Consider the following 5,068-nt stretch of genomic DNA (forward strand, 5'->3'; position numbering starts at 1 on the left):
TTTTAGCGTCGATCACCGCTGCTCCGAGCTGTGTGATGTTTCCTCGCTGTCAGTCTCTCAGCTGGACTTCTAGTGTTGTTGTCTGTGCCTCCGTACCGGTATCTAGTTGGTGTTTTCGCCCCACGCTCGCGCGTGATGTGCGTGCATGCGTCTGCAACGTTAGCTCTAGTCGTATCACGTGTGATCACAGCATTACTGCGGCGTAGTGTCACCAATGGCGGGCTCTGCCTTCACGTGCGCGTCCCGCCAGCCTGTGCAGTAGCACGCGCGCCGTCTTCTCTCGTTGGTAAACACGTTAGCTTCGTAGCTGTAGATCCCCCCGATAAGTTAACCTAAATTTTGATTGTCTCCGGTCGGGATATTGTTGCTTCGGGTTGAATGACGTCACCGACTCAGCATTGGCATGTCGGGAATGCTGTGTGCCTCTGTGGTGATGTCATGGTTTCTGGCCGTTCGTGACGTGTCTGATGTCATCGATGAGTAATTGTTGCCTGGGTAAGCCCATTGCGCAATGACGTAATTCGTACCGTAAACACTCCACACAGCCACCTGGGCATGGTCGCCTGGTGTGTTGAACAGTACATTGCTGATCACAGCGTACTCGCATGCATTACTCATACCTTCCATATTTGGCAATGCGCAATGGACTCGTTGGCGTCGTGGAACTCTCATCTGGTTTAGTGCATGCTGCTGGCGGCTTTACGTAATCCACAACTTCTCCGCTATCGGATCAATCTGCTTCTCCATGACATCGTCATCCATGGCTCTTTCCCATGGTGACATCATCGATGACTCATCTATGACTCATTCTCAGCTTATAAAGCTTTACGTACTCCACCTCTACCCAATCGGATCAATCTGCTTCTCCATGACATCATCATCATCATCATCCATTCCTCTTTTCTGTGGTGACATCATCGATGACTCATGGGATGACTCGTTCTCAGCTGATATTGAAATAGAGGATACCTGAGTGTTATCTCCCGGTGTCATCATATCGGATTGATGGACCTCACCACGCAGTGCTGATCAAAGAGGACTTTGTTTTCTCGTTTGGTCGATGTGTGTGTCGTCGTCATTCCATCGAGAAAGTTTGATTGTGCCGCTATGTGAGTCGCCCGCATCGTGTGTTTTGACGTGCCGTGTGTTGACTCCACTCGTGCCCATCAATGTTTGTTCCTCAAGTGTGTGCCTTGGCACTCTGCTTGGTGTTTTGTTCGGGCTGCTTGGTCAAACATCCCGCTCTGTCCTCTCCAATGTGAATTTTAAGTCTAGATCTAGATAATCATGTCGATTAACATTTAACATCTCCTCAATTATATGTTTTACTCTCTTAGGTTGACAGTTTGGATTGTAAAGATTTCTATTTCATTATCTCCCTCTTTTATTCTATCATGAGTCTGGCATTCTTGAAACTCACTCTGTGGACCGCCGCCGTGTTGCACGAGAATGTTGAAAAAAGACTTTTTTTGACCCGGTGTGCTCTAGCAATCCGCCCCACACACACACATACACACTCCACTCCCCCCCCCCCCCCCACACACACCAATGCACAATACCACACATGGGCACGTCGGTAGTTAGCTATCCAAGTGCACACACGCTCATGAAACACACTCTATTTTCAATTTCTTTTAAAAGTACTAATAGGAGTGCTCCGTCGTCATGAATCGCATCTAGCTTGGTGCCCATGACATTTATTTTTTGATATTCCGGCTATTGTTTGTCTAGTATCAAGGTCATCCTTTTTATACCCTACCACCTCAGTGGACCTAACATGACTCCCCCTCCCCCTGCTCTTTCCCTACCACCCGCTCTCTCCTACCCCGTGCCCCCCCCCCCCACCCTACCCCTGCCCCTCCCCCTGCTCTGCCCCTACCACCCGCTCCCCTAACTCCCCCCCCCCCCGCTTTTTTACTCCTCCTATTACTGTATTGTTGGTACTAGTGGCACTTCAAAGCATATTATTTTCTCCTCTGATGTCTGTGTACTCGTGTCTCCCTAAGACATTTCACACATTGAAGACTGAAACTTAGAATGGCCGAGAATGGCCAACGTGAATGGGTAGCAGCTGTGTCCTTGATATCTCGTGCTGGTGGATGGTGCGGCATACTGGAAGTGTTCAATCTCTCCTCCCACTCCTCTCTTCCCCGCCTCCCTGTATATATCGTGCCACAGCAGTAGTACTGCCCTGTATTGCCTGTCAGGCTGTCACGCATGCAAACACGGTCTGCTGCAAAGCGAGGGTCCAGAGGGCGTAGACATGCAATCATGTTGACTGCTGTGGGAGGTGATAACCTAGCAGGTAGTCTCTTGTGCCCTGGTTCGTCGACTCCCTGAGCGTAACCGGTCGACTGTCCGGTCCAGAACAATTACATGCAATAGTCAGGACAGATTTGGTTACTATAGATTACAGTTGTTTTTGTCGAGGACCGCGTGGCCCAATGGATACGGCGTCTGACTTCGAATCAGAAGATTGTGGGTTCGAGTCCCATCGTGGTCGATCTACTTTTTTTCTTTGCTTCCCGGTTTTTTCCACATGTACTGAGTATATATACAGTCAACTCCCCAAAGCCGGATACAGTCAACTTCGCGTATAACGACACTCGGCGGGGCATCAGAAAAGTGTCCTTAGTCGCGAAGTGTCGTTATACCCGAAGTCCCATATATGTATTACAGTTGGATGGGACTTTGCTCCGGGCATGGAAATTCTGTCGTTATTCGCGAATTGTCGTTATATCCGCAGTCGTTATTAGCCAAGTTGACTGTACCCTTATTTTTTATTTTTTTTATTTTTTCATTCTGTGCTGAGCTGAGGCTCTGTTCTCTGTGGCAAGAATAACTATACTGTCGCCTGTACCGGTATACCTGTGAGTCTGACTGTCTGACCATGCACCAGAGTCCCAGTCCACTTTGAAGGAGTAAGGTTTGCTGCCGCACCCAGATTAGGGAGGTTTCGCTCTACGGAATTACGTATGAAAATAAGTTAAATAACGTATGAACTGCACGGAATTTTCATACGTAAAAAATCAGAGCTGCTGGGTTTCGCTCTACGTGATTTATCCACGACTGCTAAACATGCGTTGTTGCTTTGGAGATGCGTTGGCTGCATGCGCCCACCGCATGCACCATGAACCGAAACCGCGTTTTCCATCTTATTTTGCACGTGGTGTACGGTGTGTGTACCGGTACCTTGTGTTTCACGCGGCTTGAACGTTGCCATGGACAATTGCGGAAAATGCGAAAAAATATTTCAAAAAGTCCTACGGAGGACCCAACGTAGGAAACAGCTTTCCTACGGAAATCCGTAGAGAGATTTACGTATGAAAGCTGCCCTCGCTCCCCGGCGCGTACGACATACGGATTTTCATACGTAATTACGTAGAGCGAAACCTCCCTATTATTTAGCGGGAAGGAAAACTGCAACCAAGGTTATGCATAATTTCTCGAGTACATTTCGAACCTTGAAAAATTTGCTTATTGTAGACACCCACAAGTACAGTAAACCCTGTCAAAGCGTCCAGCACTCTGCAGACAGCACTCTGCAGACAGCACTCTGCAGACAGCACTCTGCAGACAGCACTCTGCAGACAGCACTCTGCAGACAGCACTCTGCAGGCAGCACTCTGCAGGCAGCACTCTGCAGACAGCACTCTGCAGACAGCACTCTGCAGACAGCACTCTGCAGACAGCACTCTGCAGACAGCACTCTGCAGACAGCACTCTGCGGATGAGGCGACCACCTGTCCCAGAGGACCACTACAGCCAGGACAAGGGGATATTGCTTCTACACTAAAACCTGTCAAAGCGTCCAGCACTCTGCGGATGAGGCGACCACCTGTCCCAGAGGACCACTACAGCCGGGACAAGGGGATATTGCTTCTACACTAAAACCTGTCAAGGCGACCACTCTGCAATCATGGCGACCCCCGCCTGCCTGTCCCAGAGGACCACTACAGCCGCGGCCAGGGGATGTTGCTTCTACCTGGTTTGCACGAATCTGGGTGGGTCCAGTTTTCGAAATGACGTCGAGCCATAGCCGTACCGGTCGGACCGGGTGCCATGGCTCTACACCATGCTCGCTCATCCGATCTCTGATTCCCCTCCAAAGCACTTAGACTGAGGCCGTACAGCTGAGGCCGTACAGCTGAGGCCGTACAGCTGAGGCCGTACAGCTGAGGCCGTACAGCTGAGGCCGTACAGCTGAGGCCGTACAGCTGAGGCCGTACAGCTGTCCTGCAATGGCGTTTCATGTAACTGGGGCCGCCGCTCGAAGACAGAAGAAGTGTGAAGACTGAGTGTCTTGTCTTCTCAGTCAGTGGTTGGTGTGTAGTATGCCTTGCCTGAAATTCACATCGGCTTACCTAATGCCGCGGATTTTGCTGTTCTCTTAGGGCATGTTCGATTGGTAAGGATCGGGATCCAGATCTCAGATCCGTCGGATCCTTCAGATTCAACCGAACACTTTATTTTGGACCTTGACTGTTGCCATGTTGACGAAGTAATAAAATGGCGCTCACACAAGTCACCCAAAAGGATGAAAGTCGTACTCATCGCACGCGCGTTGTACAAAACATCAACACGTTCTATCTCGATCCACGTGGCCACATGTGCGTACGTACCACAATGTGTACAAAAATGATTTTTACCCGCCATATACGAGGACGACCACGTCTGAGATGGATCGACGTTGTCAAGAAAGACTTACAATGCATTAATCTGTCGCTTCTGGATGCTGTGCAATCTGCTTCTGATAGAGCTGCTTGGCTCGAAATTGTTAACAGATGCGTTGACCTCATGCAATGAGTGATATGTGAACTGTCATTTATATTATAAATTATTATTATTATTATACGCACAAAGGTCACATTTAGATCCGTTGGATCCGCTGAACCCTCAGCGGCTCCCCGAGGTGGGTTGACTGGATCCAAATCCGAAGGATCCGGATCCAGATTTGACCATTCGAAAGGGTGAGAATCCAGTGGATCAGGTGGATTGGGATCCCGATCCTGCCAATCGAACATGCCCTTATTGAATTCTTTGCCGAGTCTCTTTCTCCCTGCATTCA

The 5,068-nt window shown here is 49.4% G+C and overlaps 1 protein-coding gene and 1 non-coding gene across 2 annotated transcripts in view; both read left to right on the plus strand.

Moving 5' to 3' along the window:
• Positions 1–2,061, plus strand: part of LOC135824852 (neurobeachin-like protein 1) — a 95,810-nt gene extending 93,749 nt beyond the window's left edge. Inside the window, exon 67 of the mRNA XM_065337577.1 lies at positions 1–2,061. This exon is cut by the window's left edge and continues 180 nt beyond it. The gene's annotated coding sequence lies outside the window, so the exon portion shown is untranslated.
• Positions 2,062–2,430: 369 nt separating this feature from the next.
• Trnar-ucg (transfer RNA arginine (anticodon UCG)) lies at positions 2,431–2,503 on the plus strand. The gene has a single exon. It is a non-coding gene; the product is annotated as a tRNA-Arg (tRNA).
• Positions 2,504–5,068: the final 2,565 nt, after the last annotated feature.

Source organism: Sycon ciliatum, chromosome 9, assembly GCF_964019385.1.
Source record: "Sycon ciliatum chromosome 9, ocSycCili1.1, whole genome shotgun sequence".
NCBI classification, from domain to species: domain Eukaryota; kingdom Metazoa; phylum Porifera; class Calcarea; order Leucosolenida; family Sycettidae; genus Sycon; species Sycon ciliatum.